The following is a 19,511-nucleotide window of genomic DNA, read 5'->3' as shown; positions in this document are numbered from 1 at the left end:
TTTTTACCTTCAGCTTCTTGAAGTATTGCTTATATAAGTACTGTGTATAATTAGGAAGTCTCACCTTTTATTGGGCAATCCTTACAATAAGCACTACATGCTTTTAAATGTAAAGTGCTGCCTTTTGATAATTGTTCCCTAAAAAAATGTTCTCAATTAAAGTATTAGTCCATTTATAGCTTGGCCTTTTGCCTTCACTTTGATACAGAGGTAACAATAAAACATACAAAATTAAGTTGCAAAATGATGCTTCTTTTCTATAGTCTAGTGAAAAAACTACAAAGTTAACAATGGAGTATTCTTGAGACAAGAATACCATAGTTTTACTATTGCAATACCTGAGAGAAATGTCTCAAGAGGATCACTGAACAAGTTGCTAGATTACACATCCATAGAGCTGGCATTTCAAAAACTTACAGGCATGGCAGTCTTCAGGTATGGGATTGTGGGGATGTGGAACTTGATAACCCAGGGCTACAATTCAGACTAGGTTTGGTGAGTGTTTTAGCTGGTGAAGTGCAGAACTTAACCTGAAGTCTGGATAAGCAGAGATCTGGGCTGTGTCTTTGCATGCTGCCATGCAGGAATGAATGAGAGGAAAAAACCCAAATCCTCTCTTAAACTCTGCTCTGCACAACCTCAAAGGGAAGTATTTTTCATGCTGCTGTTTTCCACTCTTCTAAGGCTGTCCTTAGCTGTTGCTGAGTTCTGAGCTGACAATTTTATACAAACACCTATTTATAATATGGAAGTACTGAGTGGTAATAGTTTGTCATTGTGTATGTAAATTTGGAATTGTTTCTCTGTCACAAACATAAAAATCTTCTGTTTATCAACACGTAATTTTCGTCTCCTGCATAACTGCCCAGCCCCTACCATGAGGTATCTGTTTGCTTTTCTTCTGTCTAGTAGTACTGGTAAACTTAAGTCATCTTATTCAGCCTCCTTTTCAGATCATAAATGAGTGTTGAGGAGCATGAGTTCTAGCTTCCAAAACTGAGCTCCCTTTGTGAAGAGCCTGATTAATTATGCAGTTTTTCCACTTTTAAAAAAAGGCTTATTTAAATATTTCTGTTTGGATGGCTTAAACGTCCATGCTTTGCAAGAAATGGGTGGTTCTTTCAAAAAAAAAAAAATTATACCAGACCCCTGTCTTCACATTTAAAGGAGTGGAATGAGACATTTCTAGGATAATTCCACTAACCAATTTTTAAAGTAGGTACTTAAAGTTAGTATTGGGATGGGGGTAATGAGTGCTTTTTCTATTATTTTGTTGAAGTTATTGTTCTGCTCATTACTAAAAGAGTGAGTCGTGTTCTAGAATGTTATATAAACTGAAGAAAACCAGGCCTACAGGTAGGAATTGGAAATAATTCTTTCTGTATATGCTGAATGACAAGAAATAGTTCAGTTTGCATCTTGCTGTCCTAATATAATGCTGGACTTGACTTTTATGAATCCAATGCGTTTTCAGTATGTGTAGTTTGTAGTTTCATAGCTATTTGAGATTTTTCAGTTTCTTGCATATTCCTTTTTCCTCTGTAGTGTTTACACTATTCAAGACAAAGAGCAGTTGTCTCCATTCTTAAATGGAGAGGGAAATTTTGACACCTCACTTCTAAATAAACAATCAAACCATTTACTGTATTAAAGCAGTATACTATTAAAAAGCATTTGCTTTGTAGTATGCAAATAAATACCATGATCAAGACCAGACAAGGCAAGGAGAACAGCAAAAGGTAATGCAATCTTATAACAATAGCTTGGACTCAAGTTCAAAGTACATAATGAAATCTCAATCATGAGTTACTAGCATTTTTTCCAGTGCCACATTCTGTTGTCTTCGTAATACAGCAGCAGCTTCATGGGATGAATATTGTAGGTGTGGAGGTGCATCTGTTCCTACTAACTGTTCCTCCTAAAATACATAGGAGTCTTATCACCAGAAACCTTGGAAAAGTACTCTATGCACATAAATAGGTGTTTGCTATAATTAAAGGTAAAGTAGAAATGTCCAAATCCAGTTTTCAGTCTGGTTATTGTTACTGTTTCTTAAAGAATGTGTGTCCAAATGTCTTGTATCTGTATTTTAAAAATTGAGTGGTTAGTGCTATATCCTATAATTTATATGCAACTTCATAGGAAAAATAAACTGGGAAAATGTACTGCTTCTTAATAACATTGATAGGATCTGGAAAATCGATTTTCTTGTGGCCTGGAAGTTAATCCCAATTCATTTGAATTTGTATGAACAACATATCAGTGATCCTTAGTTTTAAGTAACTTTTCACCCATCCTTTAATTTTCTTCAGCTCTTGTGGAAGTTTTATATCTGAACACTTGATTTGAGAGCAGAAAGAAGATGGACTTTTATGAGGCAAAATACCCAATTTCACTGAAAAGTTCAGATTTTTGTCTGCTTACTCTGAAATTCTCTGAAGGAACTTTCCTGGTCAGGTTACCAAAACGCAAGCAAAAGTTCCTTGGCAAGCTGTTGTTACCAGATAAAAACTTGGGGTTTTTTGCCAGTTCAAGAACCTAGTTCTCATACAGTAATTTGAATAAAATTGAGAGGAAATTTCCTTTACTAAGCAGTCATTTTTATTAACTTGAGTCTACTGCTATATAAAGTACTTTGTTTTTGAAGCCCTTTGTTGCTTACTGAGTGGGTAGGTAGTTCTGGTAGGCTACTTAATCTGTTTGCTAACAAAAGTATGTTTGTGAGACTTACTGTAGCATGTCACAAGGTTGTTTATCTTTAGAGTATGAAAGATGGACTGAAACTTTGTGACTGCTTCATTGTGCTTCAAACAGAGAAATCACTGATTTAAAATGAATTTTATATTAAATTTGAGTATGAGTAGACTTAGAAAAACTTTCTGCTTAGCAATACCAATGGGTAGCTGGTAGCTGAGAAATGTAAAACATCTAATGTTCAAGCATAAAGGCTGTTAGAATTTGTTGCATTTTTTATCATTGCATTAGCCTTTTCTTCTGCTGAAGTTCCTGAATGCTTGGCAGATTAAATGTTTCAAGTACAGCTTCTAAAATGCTTGTTAATCTGCCTGAACCGGAGGAAGAAAAAGTCTAAAACAGTGATAAGACTATCAGTGAGGCAAATGAGGAAATAGTTCATGTGTAACCAGGTGTCCTTTCTTCTACTTAAACGTTTACTTTAAATGTAGTGAGCAGATAATTGACCTGTAAAATATCTGGTTGTAAGGCTGTCTATCATTAGGAAGCTTCTCTGTTCTCCTACCCTAAGAGATGAAGCATGTGATTGGGAAAAGCCAACATGTCTTCACAAGGGCAGATCAACCTTGACAAACCTGGTGGCCTTCTATGACAAAGTGACTTGCCCAGTTGACATGGGGCAGGCGGTGGACATTGTCTACCTGGACTTCTCCAAGGCTTTTGATATGGTTCCCCATGGCCTCCTTCTGGAGAAATTAATGCATTATGGCCTGGACAAGTAGTCTGTGCAGCGGGTGGGGAATTGGCTGACAGGCTGCACCCAAAAGGTGGTGGTAAATAGCTCTTTTTCCAAGTGTCAACCTGTCACAAGTGGAGTCCCCCACTGTTACTCTACATCTTCATAAGTGATCTGGGTAACAGGATCAAGTGTAGCCTGATGAAGTTTGCTGATGACACCAAGTTGAGTGGGGAAGTAGACACTCCAGAAGGGAGAGCTGCTCTGCAGGAAGATCTGGATAGGCTGGAAGAGTGGGCCAGCAAGAACCTGATGAATTTCAACAAGGCAAAGTGTAAGATCATGCACCTGGGAAAACATAATCTGGGAGTGCAGCACAGACTGGGATACACCTGGCTGGAGAGCAGCTCTGTGGAAAGGGACCTGGGGGTCCTGGTGGGCAGAAGGCTCAACATGAGCGAAGTGTGTGCTGCTGCGGCCAAGAAGGCCGACAGGATGCTGGGTTGCATCAAAAAGGGCATCACCAGCAGGGAGAAAGAAGTCATCATCCCGCTCTACTCAGCGCTTGTCAGGCCACGCCTGGAGTACTGTGTACAGTTCTGGTCCCCGCTATAGAAAAAGGATGTGGACAGGCTGGAAGGGGTCCAGAGAAGGGCCACAAAGATGATCAAAGGACTGGAAAGCCTTTATGATCTTTATAAATCTAATTTTTTTGGTATGAGTTTACTGTATTGCTGACAACTAGGCACCGTCAACTAATCTCTAGCAAATGGTATCTGTTCTAATGTTGACGGGTGAATGCTAATTATAAAGACAACTTTGGTTATTTTAAAATTAAAACTTTCCAATAGTGTAATTTCAGATGTATCATACAGAAGGGAGCAATAGCAATAGTATCTGGTGCCATTTCTCCAGCTACTTCCTCTCCTGGAGTTTAGGTATTTCAGTAATGTGTGATTTTTAAAAAAAATTTCTCCTCAGCAGCAGTCACTGAAGTGTGAAAAGGAGAACATGTGGCTCCCTAATCTGTTCACTTTTTTGGCATTTCATCCTAACACCAGTTCCTCTGCCCCTAATTCCCCCTCCCCATACCCAGTCACAAATAAGGCTGGCTCAAGTTACAGCAACAGTGCAGATGAACGAAAGCACAGGAGGTACAGGAGCAGGTAAATACTGTTTTACTCTTTATTTCTCAGGTTCATAGTGAGGATTGTAGGAGAGCGGTGATGTGGGCTTGTTTTTCATCTGTCGATATTGGTGGCCTAAGTGTTGGAACAAGTTTCTTAGGTAGTCTTGGTGTCAGCTGTTGTTCCTTGTCAAATTGATTTGGGTTGCCTTGTTCTGTTGCCTGATGCTCTGCAGCACATTAACAAAGTCTGAATTTCTCTGTTGCTACACTTTGGATTGTATAGAATACTCTTTCCGTGGTATCGCATGTTGCTTCAGATGCTAGTGCTCCACTCTTCCTGTGGTGTTACAAGGCACTAACTTGCAGCAGCAGTGCACCTTGCCTGAGAGGAGGCTGAACAGCATTCAGGTATCTGTGTTAAGCTGTAGAAGTTGTTACCTGCTTAACAGTTAAATGTGTAGGCAAGTAGCTGGGGAGTGGGTAGAGACATATGCTTAACGGTGTTGCAAAAATATTGTGTACTAGTTTGAAACTAGAAGACCATGAACTGTTGCTCAAGCTTATGCAGGAACTTAGATCTGCTCTTGTTGACGTTGTGTCACTGTATGTTGACATAAGGTATGTAACTTAAGTTCTTGTGTAGTCACATTTGACATCTCCCTTCAAAGCTGAATTTGAAAGGTTTGCGAAAATGCTCCCTGATAACTAAACAAAAAAATGAAGTCCAAGCATAGTCTTCTGAACTCTGCAGTAATAAGCTTGCTTATTTTGGATTTTGGCCTAAATCTCAGGCTAAGGTGGGAAATGCACAGGAGAATGAGACAGCTGTCTCAAGTCCAAGCACCTTGTCTATCTTTGCAAGTTCATTGGTCTTTATCTGTGAATACTGGCTTTTCATTTTTGCTCTTCAGTGACATCTGACTAGTATATTTATCAGAGGAGAAATAAACTGAAGGGTCCTCCTCAGGAAGGCGTCATGAAGTTCATCGTAGTTCTTCCCCTAATATGAACTAAAGTCGTCCTTATTAGATGCACTCTTTCATTATAAGTTAGACTGGTAAGTGTTGTAACATGAGAGGTTGTGGAGTTATTTTAGCCTGTTTCTGCTGTTAAAGGGATTTCTCCTCTTTGCCATCCTCATCTAATCTGAGTTTTCCCGTATAGAGTAGTCTTAGTCACAGTTGGTCTGGAAAGGAGATCCTTCCCTTCATCTTTGCCACACTTAAGATTTCTTGTCTTTCTCTGTTGGCCTGAACAGCTTCCCATTCCTCAGTTGTTGTTTGCATGGACATATTTTGCAAATCTGTGATACTATGGCTTTCTTCTAAACTTAGTCCTTATCTTTCTTTGAGGTACAGCACCAAAATTAGACTCAGTATTCCTACTGAGAATCTTACAGATATTGTATAGAACATAGGATTATTTTGTGGGTCTTGTTAACTACTCTGTTTTGCAACACCATGATTTTTTCTAATTTAGCTTGAGAAGCACTAAATCTGATTCATCTCTGGAACTATCTGCAGATTGTTACCCGTCCTGTACTTGTGCAGGACAATATTTCCTATAACCAAGTAAGCCCTGAACTTTGTTTTTCTCCAGTGCGCACAAGTGTTAAGGTTTTGCTGCTCTTCTGTTAACCTCAGTCTTTCCAACTCCGCAGTATTGGGTTTTGGTTTCTTCCTAGAAATAATTCTTTGTACTGCATGGGTTGGGTTCAGTTTCTTGAGTGATTGTGCTTCCAGTACTTTCTAGAACGGAGACTGACTCTGTGAAGAAACCGCTAAATGATCTAGCTTATCTTTGTTGATAGCTGAGCTTGCTTGTTGTTCTGTTGGCAATTGCTTATCTGAGTCTGAAGCTGCGTAGATACGTGCACTTAAGATAATCTTAAATCTTTATATCCATGAAAGCTGTGATCAGTCTGCCATATGTTCCTAATTAAAGAATTTTCTCCATCTAGTCAGAGCATTTACCGGTAGTCTTCACAATCTTAGTAGAGGTCTTGAACTCTCCTCTCTTTGTGAGAAGGTAAGTGAACTTAGTTGAGATGGTTTACTCTTATTTTTCCCATAAATTGGCTAAATAAATGAATTGACTGAAGATTCAAAAGCACATCAAGGTTAAAGCAACTTTTTGATCACTGCATAGCCAGGCTGGTGAACCAGGGTGTTCTGAAACGTCTAAAGAATGCAAAATGGCAGAGCATTGCCTTGTGGGTGCAACACTATGTGAAAGAAAACACTTTGGAAAGTGCTAACTTGGTATCAGATAGCATGAAAGGCTTGTCACACTACTGCTAAGCTGTTAAGAGTATGTCAGTCAATATTTTTGTAATGCTGTTTAATGAAGGGTGCTGTACATGGCTAAAGTAAACTTGGTGCCAAGTCTAATGCTGAGTCTTCAGGTGACCGGAACTAAGCTACCAGACTCAATATGCAGCTGGCTGTGCAGTAAATAAACAGTGTCATTTCCATAAACAAGTGGTGTTCTAGTAGTAAACTCAAAGGTGTTATTAATTCACTTTGAAAAAAACTGTGGTAGATCATTTTGATAGTGTATACTTCAGTAGAAATAAGGGGAATGTCAATGTTTGTCAGAATGACACACATGGCAGTTCTGGGACTTGAGCTCTCTGTGGCAGAGTGGCAGCACATTTTTGCACAGTCTTCCTGAAAACAATACTGTCGTGGAGAGAGACCTGTGTCAAGCTTGATTTCAGTGGTAAATGTCCTTTCAAATCACAGTAAGCTCTTGATATCAAGAGCAGCAAGTACTGAGCTGCAATGTGGAAGGAGTGAGTGGTTAAACAGGTAAAAGTTGACACTTGCCAAACAGATCTGCATGCTGTTTATGCAGAATTATTACTCACCAGCCTAAACAGTACTATGCAGTAACAGTTTAACAGAAAAATCTTGGGTACTCTGTATGCCTCCATCTAGCAAATGCAGTCTTTGCTTTCTAAAAAGATTATAAGGGGTGGTTTTCTTCAGTGAGGTTTCATTACAGTGAAATTCACTGAGTTGATATTAACAGACCAGAGTTACACCCAAGCCATAGGAAGTAGATGTTGCTCAGCCGCATCAGTGAGGTGCACGAGTAGCAATGCTATATATTCGGTAACATTCAACAGTTAACTTTTTGGCTCTTTTAAGAGAGATGGGCATGCAAACACACCACCTGCAAACACACCACCCTCTCCATGCCCTTCCTGGAAAAGAGAACAGCTGCAGGACCTAATGTGACTTGAAAGACCTGGGGTAATTCTTTTAAAAACACAACAAGACTTGGGGCATCTCCTGCTTTTTTAATTCAGTGTTCATCTGACAGTATTGGAAGCTTTTAAGGTAATTCTTCTACTACAGTTTCCACTGCAGGACAACAGAAAGATCCTTTTCTCTCTAAAAACTGATAATGCTTGAAAACACGCATTTGCTACCACTTTAGCGTCATCTAGGTGAATGGACTTAGTGCAGAGGAATGAAAATTCAGGTGTCTTGAGCATACCTGCTTTAAATGGGAGAGGAGGAAGAAAGGTTTAATATTTAATTGCTAATATTTAAATGTCGTATTGATTAGTATGAACACAGGCATCAGAAAGCGTTTGGGTGGGCTAAAGAGATGTCCATCTTTCTTCCCCCCCAGTAATCTGAAATAACTTGTGGGGATTTGTGTATTATGTTAGAATTGCTAGTTTAAGCAAGCAAATACAGCTGAGGCTGCTCAGCCCATAAGAACTACTTGCCCTGGTGTATGTTATGATGCTGGTAGTGAAACTTGTAGATCTTGTGTAGAAGCTGTGCTTTCAGAGGAAGATTAGATGGATTGCTCAAGTTATTAGTTCTTTACTGGAAAGAAGAAAAGTTTGTTTCTTTAAAACTGAATCAAATATGCTCTTTCAAGGAGGAAAACTAAGCTTGGATGTGTCTTACATATCCCATTATTTTAGCACTGTTATCAGCAGGAACTCTTTAATACATATGATATTGCTTGTCAGTTAATGTTACTAAATTTGCTGAGTGCACTTATTGCTGGAAACTGCATTTCCTGAAATAAGGCTTTAGGGGAAGACAAGTGAATTGGCAGTTTCAGTTGTCTACACAAGCGTGTGCTACAGCAAGCATAAATGTTGTCACTTCCAAACTGTTCAAACTTCCCTTTCAGGAAAGAAGAAAATAGTTCTTTGTTTTAGCACCCTTTTGCCACTCTTGGGCCTGTGTTCAAACAGCAGCTGTAAATTCCAGCTTTATTAATAAGTAGTTACAGTTAAGACTGTTCAAAGCTGGATGAAAGCTTTCAGTCCCTTCCAGCCCAACACACTTGATTAATTATAAACAATGGATTGTTGCACTTTGACCAGTCCAGTCTTTCTTTGCCTGTGTGTTCCAGTTATGTTTCATAACAATCAATTTGGCTTTGAAAATAGATACTATAACTCTGAAGAATGTGTCCTTATGGGGTGAAGGCTTGAGTATCTTATTGGGCATGCTCTGAACAGGAGGTGGTACTAGAGATATCTTGCAACCCAGTCATTTTGATTCTATGATAAAACTACATTTATTATATAGCAGCTCAATTCTTCCTTGCTCATGTCATATTTTCTACTCCACAGCAAAAGAATTCCTCATTACTGTCTTGAAATTATCCTTTTTTAACAAAGTGAAGTTTTATTGCCTCAATTTGCTAGTTCTCAGACTTTGTAAATAAAAGATCTGGTTAAACTCTTGTCTCTTTGAAGCTTTGCTTTATCCTTGCGCTGTTCAAAGGTGCAGCTTCTACTTATTTCCACTCTTGTTTCTACCTGCCCCCAAATATTTAAGTGAGGTTAAGCAGAAAAAAAATGTTTCATGTGTTCAGTGGTATTAGTAGGTTTGGGGAAATCTGTTAGGTAAACCTGCAGTTTTGAATTGTAAAAAGGAAATGCAAAGATAAGCAACAACAGCTATTTAGACTACACTTCCCAAAATCTTCATCAAACAACACAAAGGACTTTGTGCACATGTATCTAATTAATCTTCAGAGACTTACTGCACTGGTTTGTTTTTAATTCTTGAAGAGACCATCATGGCTGCTAGGCACATGTCTTTGATAGATCGAGTGTTCAGCCATCAGTACCAGTCATACATAGCCTCTCTTCTTGGAGTATCCATGTGAGTAGGCAGGGGATACACCTGGAGTAAAACCATGCTCCATTATGTGTTTGGGCTTGGTCATATGAAAAGGAATTCTGCAATATGTGACCTGAGGCTCCAATTAGAAGCAAAACTTGTGTGTCATCTGGCTGGAAAGATTTTCTGCCACCCTTATTGATTTACAGTGTCTCAATATAAAATGCTTCAAGAAAAGTCTTGTTATTTTACACAGGTGATCTGCAAAGTTTTCCTCTACTATCCTAGACTGTGGGAGAGCTTTGAGTCTGGAGTGCTTTCTGTTGAAGGTACCATAGCTTCACTGCCATTTTTATGGCTGCTGCTTTGTCATGCTTGATATGCAGATCTGTCTGAATATGTAGATCTGGTGGCAGAATATGCATTTTCATCACTGCTGCAGAATGGACAGGGAAAACCTTGCCTAACCTACCATCAGGTGGGAGTCTCCCTCCTCTCACTTAGCAATGGATTGAAGTCAGCTTTTAATGTGTTGCAATTCAAAGTAGGTAACAGCAAGAGTATGGCCATTCTCCATAAATCTTACACCAGTCCGTTATACTCTGGTGTCTGCAGGTGATAGCATCAGTGTTTTGTTTGTGACCTTAACATGTGGGTGGCTTTCTTCTGGTGAATTCTTCAGGGATATACCTCTCTGAGGGAGCCAGCAATGGGATTGGACTTCAGCAGTAAGTAGAGAATATATGGGTCTAAGAACTAATTTATTCTGAGGACACACATATTGAATGTGTTTCTGCATTTGCCTGGACTCTTCAAGGTACAGTGTGCAGTTAAGGTACAAGTTATCACAGAAAGTGGTCCTACAGCTTGTACAGAACACAGTGGTGCTGTAATGGAACAAGACAGTTTAGCTACTATAGAAGGCTGAGTTAAAATACAGTACTGAACTGCTTGTTTTATCAGTAGTACACTAGTCTTTAGCTAATGCTTATTGCAGGGAGTGTTTTGTGTTGGTATCCAGCACTGCGCTGGCATCCTTTGTCTTGTTCATACTTTTTTATCCCTCTAGAAAGCAATAAGAACAAAGAAGGTGGCCCACAACTTGATGTACAACCTAATGATGGCCAACAGTATTATAATCCTGTATAAAACCGGTGATAACGCTTATCTTCAAAGTCCTGATCAATCCTTTGGCTTGTGTCCTTCTGGTGCACTAGAAGCACCTTTTGTGAACTGTTTTTCCACCAGTTCACAGGTTTTCCTTTAAGGGCAAGGTAGGTCAGCTTATTGTAGAGACATGTGCTGTGCTTGAAGTTGGTTTTCCTATTGTCTTGCACAGAGGGTGTTGGCTTTCAGCAAATAAAAAGTCTGTTGCTTTTTGCATGAATGAGTAATGATAGTGGGGGGGTGGTTTTTGTACTGGCAGATAAACTTGAATTTAATGTTTACTGATACTGTGTGTAATGTCAGATAACATTTTAATTATCAAAGATGAGCTTTCTGAAAGTTGCATTGTATAAAACAGTTCTAGAAACTCCTAAGCCTGCTTAGACCGAAGTGTTATGGATAACTTATTTCAAGTGAAATGTCTCTGTATTGCTACTGCATGACTCTTTATGGGCTTGGAAGGGTTTAACTAGAATTTTGGTTCTTCTGATGCTTCTCAAAGTGCTCATGCATACAGGGAAAACTAGTTTGAGAACCTACATAATGTATACTCTGTACATGAAGAAACCCTGTGCCTGTTCATCTGGCTGGTATATAAAACTCCTTTTCATGATGAGCTGTATGTTTGACAGCTGTAGATGAATGACAGCAGTTGAATGTGAAGTTTTTTACTCAGACATGGTACTTCAGACAGATGTGCCCACTGTATGTCATATATTGACCATTCTTTTTTTAAAAAGCTGAATTACATTGAGCCAAACTACTTCATGTTAGATGAAGTTTTAAGAAAGCTGTGCCTAAACATTTGTCAGTGTTTAATTTGGTGCTAATGACTTTGGACAATCTTAACTGGATATTAAAGTGGTGTTAGATGGTTTGCTGTTTTGGACTGGCTAAGAGTTGTGACTTCAGAATAGTTTCATTAGTCTCTATTAAAACTTATAATTTGCTGTCATTCTTTCAGGAACTGATGTCATTGTTATTTCTTACATACTGTGTGGAAAACTTTATCCTCACTTAGCAATGTGTCTCAAATGTAATTATAAAGGCTAAAGGTAAAACTGCTATGTTTTTATTGTCTGCCAAGGAAAGCAGGTTTATCTGCACAGAGACCGAAGCAGGAACAGGATAAGGGTTACTGTTGGGCTTTGACCAATAGTAACCTTTAGATGGGTGTGTTTCCTTTTTGCTGTTTCCCTCTAGTGGTCACACAGGATATTGACTTGGTGAGGTTAAATGAACTGGCGTTTTTTTAAATGCTTTTGCGTAAATAAACTAACACAGAAGTAATATGGGGTGTATGAAAACTTAATTTGCCCAGTCCTGACCTGTTAGAATGCAGTGTATCGTGGTATCCTGTGATGGGAGGACATAATCTCATGCTGCAAGTTGGTGATGAACAAGCTTTTGGAAATGATCGGAATGTTATCCTTTTGGATATCCAAATGTGCCCTTTACTTGAAACTCAATCATACAGAGCTCGTAGCATAATCTAAATTTGCTTCTAAAGCTTTTTAAGGTGGGAACTGCACTATATGCATGTCTCTGCCTTTCTGTGTCTGTAACTAGGTCTTATGTCTGAACAGTTGAAGTGTTAAGATAATTTCACTTCAGCATTTTGTTTTTATCATTTTAGACTTGTTCTTGACCAACATACTAACATCAGAATTATAGAACCAGGTAGTGCTAGTCTTTGTAAACCAATTGATGTTTTCATTTAAGTTTTTAAAAATGTTGGTACATCCATTGTGTATCAGGTGGTTGACTTAAGATCTTGCAAATGTTTCTTATCGTGTAAGCTCTTTTCTGCTTGTCATGCAGAAAAGTAGGTTTTCTGTTTATATAGTTATCCTTTCAGAACTTTATAATCGATAACTTCTTTAGTGTGTTTATCTTTTGTAAAAACGTAAATTTCCTTTGGACAGAATTATTAGTTAGAACTAACTAGATCTGCCTAGTCTAAGCTTAAGATCCAGAATCTTTATGTTGCCAAACTGACGTATGGTTGGAGACAGGCATAAAGCCTCTACTAATGACAGGATTCTGTGTGCATAGAGAGCTTTTAAACCAGACTGGGCTTCATTTCTAAACAAACATAATTTTGACACAAATAGAAGGACTGTTCTTATGCAACGTAAACACTGGACAACTTCAGGAATCTGAAATTATATCAGGAACATGACAAAAAGGTCAATGTCCTGCAGAGCCCCTCATTTTGCATAACTTTTTTCCTCAACTGTAATGGGTGCAGTGAGTCTGCCTTGGTTTTGAGGGAAGTGGGTGTTAAGACCTGATTAAAAAAAGGGCTGCAGCAAGAAGGAAATAAAAATAGGGAATAGCTTTTGAAAGTAAACTGTTTTAAATTTGTGAGGGTGTGAGATGCAAAAAAAATACTATGTTGAAAGTAAACTCTATTTCAGCACCTTTACCCAAATTAGTGTTGTAAGATTGCAGTTCAGACTGAATGCATTCTCATAGTTCCTTTGGGTAATCAATTTTTCTTAAATCCTCTGACAGACATAATATGGACTTTTCTATCTTTGACAATTCTAACTTTCTTCGTCCTCCAGTGCTTACTACCTATTGTATATTCTGGGGTATGCTGAGTGTTTAATAGAGATTTCTGTTTTGATGGCTAGGTCAATGTGTGAGGATTGAGTGGAGGGGAAAAAATCCGTTTGTGTGTAGCAGTGACAAAGTAACTGTTAAAGGCACTATGTGACCAAGAGATTTAATGATCTTTGTTTTTTGCAGAAGCATCTGCTTTGATAGCTTTTTTGCTTATTGGTAAGCCTGATGATGGATTTATTCTGTGTTGCTGTAAAGCTTTTCAGAGTGTTATTTCTTACTGTGCAAGTACTTTGGCTGCACCTGTCCTTTTAATCCTAGGGTTTCCTGATACAAAAATGTTTCTTCTGAATAAGCGAAGTGTGTAGGCTTCTCAATTCCAGGACCAAAACTGTCTCAGATTTGCAAAAAGTAACTTCACACATAAGCGGAAAAAAAAACCAAACAACTTTGCTGTTAAACCATGGTGTCTCCTGTGAGATCAGATTATGGTCTTTAGCCCAAGATTCTTAGCATGACATTGATTGTGGATGTGTTTTTCCACTTCTACACAGATGTGATATTAATATAATACTTTAAGGTAGTGAAGATGTTAAAAACCAACCAGGTGGAGTAAGAGGCAATCGTTCCTTCCCTGCCACTTGGAAGGATAAGTAAGATATTGCCCAGATGTCTGTTAACTGTGAGGGTGGTGTGTGGGTTGGTGCTGGTGGCTGTGGGTATGGGCTGGGTTATCCCTGGTGGCGCGGGCTTTCCCCCCACCTAGTGGGCACTCCCTGGAGGAGCACTCCGAGGCCGGCTCCCGGGCTCCTGCAGTGGGTTTCCCTGCTGCCTCCTGGCTCATCTGCCTGCTAGCAGTAGCGCGTCAACCCTGGCAACGCTGCCTTTTGAATTTTATACATAACGATGATGTAATATTTAATATAACCATGAAATGCAACTTTTATGTAATTTCGTATAACTATTAAAAAGAACGGTATGGTAAGTGCTTTCATTTAGGTTCAGAGCTATTCTTATTTTTAAAGGCACAGTTGTGCAAGGACTATCCTTAAACCAAGATCAAGCAGGATGTAGTTGAATGAACTAATTATTTGAAATCTATTACTATTCCTGCTAGCTTTCAAAGCATTAAAGCAAGTAAGAACACCTAGGTTAGTGCAGTGGGGGCTGAGGCCAGAACATCATTGCTTTTCCTGACAGTGTCTATAGCAGAATGGAGATTTCTAGTTCTTGCATAGCTCTCCAGTTCTTACTTGTCCGTCTCCTGACAGCATAGATTCACAGGAGGGACAAATGTAGCCCTCTTCCAGTCTTGCTATAGCCTTGTGGCCCAGTGATACAAGCTGCTTTAGTTTTATTGCTAAGTCGATATACAGAAGATGCAGTTATTGTCAGCTTGGGTTTTGGTACTTCTGCTCAGAGAGGAGTTTTATTCTGCAAATTACACTTTGGCACGGTGCTCCCCAAGCCTGATGAGCAGGGTGGTAAAGGTGTTCTGTTGCTCACCTTCTCTGTGGGCTCTTGGGTGTCTCCCTCAGCATCCTGGCTGTTCTTCATTCTGCTTTTGGAGTGCCTGCTTCTCCCTTTTCACCTTTGGGGAATCCTAGTGTTTAAAGGTATTGAATAATATTTGGTGAGTAGTTTCCCTGTGTACATTAATAGTTAAAAGAGTTATTGGAAAAACAGTACACATCCATGTAATGAAACATGAGTGTGAACTGTGTGGATAAAGATTTATCAAAGGCCAGTCATTTGCTTTTGGTTGCCTCCTTATCAACCTGTGTTCTATTCTCTCTACAATGATCTGTGTTAATACCACTTCTTGGCCCTTCTCTTTCTTTAGAAAGCAGTTCCAGGACTAGTTAGACTGTGTACTATTATAGCTCATGCAGCTGTTAGAGGCTTATTGTCTGCAGGCAACACATGGTGACTTACCAAAAGCATATGGAGTTGTTGCTTAGATTGGACAAGTGAGTACAGCAGTTAGAATAATCTTAGGGCTATATTGCCATAGTTTCTATTTTTTCAGTTGTCTTATTATACATATTTTTAAACTTGGAATTCTTCATTTTTTCCTCCTGTGCATGTAGTGTGCATATTTACTATGGGGTGATAACATTTATTACTGTTGGAGGAAAAATATTTCTACATTTCTTTACCTGTTTTTGCAGTTGCATAGAAAGTTCCTGTTAGAAGCTTTTTTGTTTTCTAAGTAGTCTCCTGCACTCTGCTCAGGAGGGCTGGAGGCAGGGGTATCATCGTCATCCAGCTCTTATGACCTGGATTGTAAAATTCCTGTCTCTGGCTTCCTGCTAATAACTACCCCATTTTTGAAACTTTAAATTTCCATTGTCAGCTGCTATGGAACAATTGAAAAATCAGATCTACAGACACATGTTAATTGCATCTTTAACTTCAGTCCTCAGAAGTGCATCCCAGACCGCCCTACCTGTAGTGCCTGTGGTGTCTGCAGCTATCCCTAGGTAGCCCTTCCTTGGCTCATCCTAGCAGTGCCCCTGCGTTCTTCAAGTATATGTTGAAACATATGCAGCAAGTCTGAAAATTACCATTGGAACATAGATGTTTTACAGTGCTTGTCTGCTTAGTCTCCAAGTCTTTCATAATACATTCCAACTCTTTCATTTTGCACATTTACTTCTATGTTCCTGTTATTCATAAGATACTGTGGTTTGGTCTCTTGGATGTCTTAGTAGGATTTTTCAGATACTGCAGAGAACATGGTTAGAGTCACTAATGTCTGTTTCATCACCTCCTAGGGTGAGTCATATGCCTTAAAGGGAGGAGCTGCTTGCTGCTGTGTTATGTAAAAAAATAAATAATTTATAATATTAACTGAAAATACCTGCCTTGGTAGACAAACATACACTGAAGTGCTTGACAGGCACTAAACTGAGACATAATCAAAATAATTCCATGAAGACATGGGAGAATAATTTACTTTATTTGATTTTTTTAAGTGGGGGAGCTTTCCTGTGAGTCTGTGTTTTGCTTGAGAGTAATACTGACCCACTTTAGGAAATCCTTAACAGGCGGATCAGTGAGAGCCGTAATGGAGGTCTGCAATATGATGCTGCAAATACTTAGCTATTTTACCAAAAGCAGCTTTTCTGACGTACTGCCTTGTTGCCAATACCAGTACCTGCTCCAGTAAAGAATCACATGAAGCTTTGGATCATGTGGCTCTTCCGTCTCATCTATCACAACGAAAACGCATTTTGAAAGGATTAATGGATTTTGTGCACCGCCTTAGAAAGCTGAAGGTGTTCAAGTGTACTAACAAATGCCAGTTTTAGTCTAGCTCTGAAGCTATGGTGCATGCATGGAATTTCAAAGAACTGTATCTGTATACTGAGCATGGTAATTTAGCATTAGTGCTTGATGGTATGAATTGATAAAATTTCTGCAAGTTATTTTGTTTTCAAGCAGAGACTGTTAGCTTCTATCGTATGGATTCTACCTGCATTTTCAATTTTTATCTTGGGAAATTAGATGTGTAAACAGAAGAAGCTTGTGTCAACATTCCTCTTAATGTAATTGAGTATTTCTGCAGTGAATGGTTAATGATGATCTGCTTTGAAAGACATAAAGGCAGCAGTGACCTGCTCTCATTTAGATGTTGCGGTAGTAGAATGGTGGGGCTTTGCATGATGCATGCTTTGTTTGTGTTAAGCTGCTTGCATGTGCCTGCTGTGAGCTGGGTGGCTTCTCTCTGCATCGGCACTATAGGAATACTTATTTTCTGTTTCTTCTGACGATTATGTATTCTTGATATAACTTTTTTTACCCCCTTCACTATAAAAACAGTATTGTCAGAGGCACTTTCGTGAATATAAGCTGCAAATGCACATGCTTTGGATTCACGTTGTGTACTGTTCCATCTGCTGAATTTGTTCCTTGCGTGCAAATAGTTAAAACTGCCCAAATGCTTTTTATGTAGCACTTTTTTATTGGTGGCATTTCTAGGCTGATAGCTGCATACAGCTGATAGCTGTATATGCTGTCCTGTATCCAATTCTGAAGAGTTGGATAAACTGGTGGAATTATTAATCACAAGCACAAAAGGCAGTCTAAATATACTGCTGGAAGGGTACCCTAAAAAAATCAAGCTTACGCATTGATATGGAAAGAAGTTGTTTGTTTCACCCTCAGCATTTATTTTGTGGACTAAATTAACTGAGCATTGATTGTATGGATAACACTGGAAGAAAAGGATTTAATTCAAATGTAGGATATAAGTATGAGATTTTCTGCTTTTAAGATTACAGCTATTGTTAAGTGCTAGAGTAGTACTATTAAGCTGTATCTTTGATTAAATTTGCATATACAGAAATTCAGAAACTTTACTTCCTAAGCTTAAATTCAGGTTTTTACATAGATGTGTCTTTCTCACTTAATGGAGAAAGCAATCAGAAGACATTTGCTGTCCTTAGTTAAAATGGTCTGACGTCAGTGCAATAGATATTTTGGCTACATTTTAAAGTTGATCTATTCATTAAATTATATCCTATTGAAATGAAATTTTACCTTAGAAAGATCGGGTGTGTACAACTTACAGAGAGAATAGAATGAGTCCCCACTGTCAAACTGACTGTAGAAAAGCACATTCAGAGTAATCTTAATATTTGTTGCATATGATTAAACACTAAAGTTACCAGTAAAACAGTGGAGGTTTTTTAGATTTACATTTAGAGGAAATATTAAAAGAAATGTTTCATGCTTCAGTGTTGTGTGACTCATAAAATGCTGTGCCCAAAACTCTTACTTGTCCTTTTAAATATGCTTTTAATCCTTTACCTACTTCATTTTCACTTGCCAAGACTTTGGAGGTTTTAAAGTCCGTAAGAAAGCCAAAAGCCCTTACTTGAGTATTTGCAAAAAACCCAATCAAAGCTTCATTATTTGGTTCCTGTTATACTTAAAATTGCAGCCCAGTGAATTAAGGTACGGTGTTTGCACTGAATTGCATTGGAACTCAAAATGTGGTCCAACATCCCAAATACATTACCAAAGCCTGGGTATACTGCCTAATACTTGAACTGACATGCTTAAAATGCCCCGCATATCCAAAGCAAATGTTTTAACAAGAAGCCTATTCCAATAGATACTTTAAAGTCAAGCTTTAAAACCAGTAGTAGGACTAATTCTTTAAAAATTGATCTTCTAGCACTTCGCTTGTAGCTATTTTCCTAGGACTCTTGCTCAGTATGAAATAGCTTAAATTTCTGCTATAAATTATACATTTACTAAATTAATACATCCTTATAGTATGACTTAAGGACTGTCCTGTATTCTATCATTTTGCTTTAAGCTGTCATTAAACATAAACTCCTATTTCTGCTACTTCAGAGAAGTTGCAGTATTTCTGATTTTTTTTGTTAAATTAAGCAATGAACTCAAGATATGCCTTATTAAATCTTTTGAATTTACAAGTGCCCTTTTTTATTTTAAGTTGATGATCACTTTAGCCTTCTTGCACCAAGACTTTTAGAGTATCTTTTTTCTAACTACACTTGCATTTCTTGGTCATGTTAATTTTTCAGCTCCACTTCTAATTTTGATACTCATTCTGTTTCTCTTCTGCTTCCTCAATGCTTTCTTGTCTTCTACCTTGTCCTTCAAGTAGGCCAGAGAGAAACTGACTCTTGGTCTTGGCTACTTCTTGCTTGGTTTCACTGGATAATCTCAATCAGTTGTGTTCATTCAGGAATTATTTTGATAGCTCTGGGACTCTTATTTTTCTTTTCAGTCATACCTTAATTTCTCTAAAACTGTTTCTCTGCCACTGCTCCTTTGTAACGCAAATAGACATACTTTGTCCTGCACATTGCAGTGTTGTCCAAATCCTCCTGTTTTAACCACCACTTCAAACAACTTACTGTCTTTTCTCATTGGTTTTAATACTCTGAGTTCATTTGCATCTTAATTATCTGTACTTTCCTGCCTTCCCAAAGCCTATGCAGCTTCCAATTTTTGCTTAAGTACAACACTAGAATTTCTTCATTGCTTCTTGTTTGTTCTATATCATTTGGTTTGCATCCCCTTCTCCCTGTCCCCTCTGAATTTCTAAGCTATTGCAGAATCTCTTATTTCT

At 38.4% G+C, this 19,511-nt stretch overlaps 1 protein-coding gene across 2 annotated transcripts in view; it reads left to right on the top strand.

The window, feature by feature from the left end:
• The window catches only part of CERT1 (ceramide transporter 1), a 73,535-nt gene that overhangs the window by 24,181 nt on the left and 29,843 nt on the right, over positions 1-19,511 (top strand). The gene's annotated exons all lie outside the window — the stretch shown is intronic.

This window comes from Phalacrocorax aristotelis, chromosome Z (assembly GCF_949628215.1).
Source record: "Phalacrocorax aristotelis chromosome Z, bGulAri2.1, whole genome shotgun sequence".
NCBI lineage: Eukaryota > Metazoa > Chordata > Aves > Suliformes > Phalacrocoracidae > Phalacrocorax > Phalacrocorax aristotelis.
Note: the sequence above shows the minus strand (reverse complement) of the source record. Positions and strands in the feature narration are given on the sequence as shown.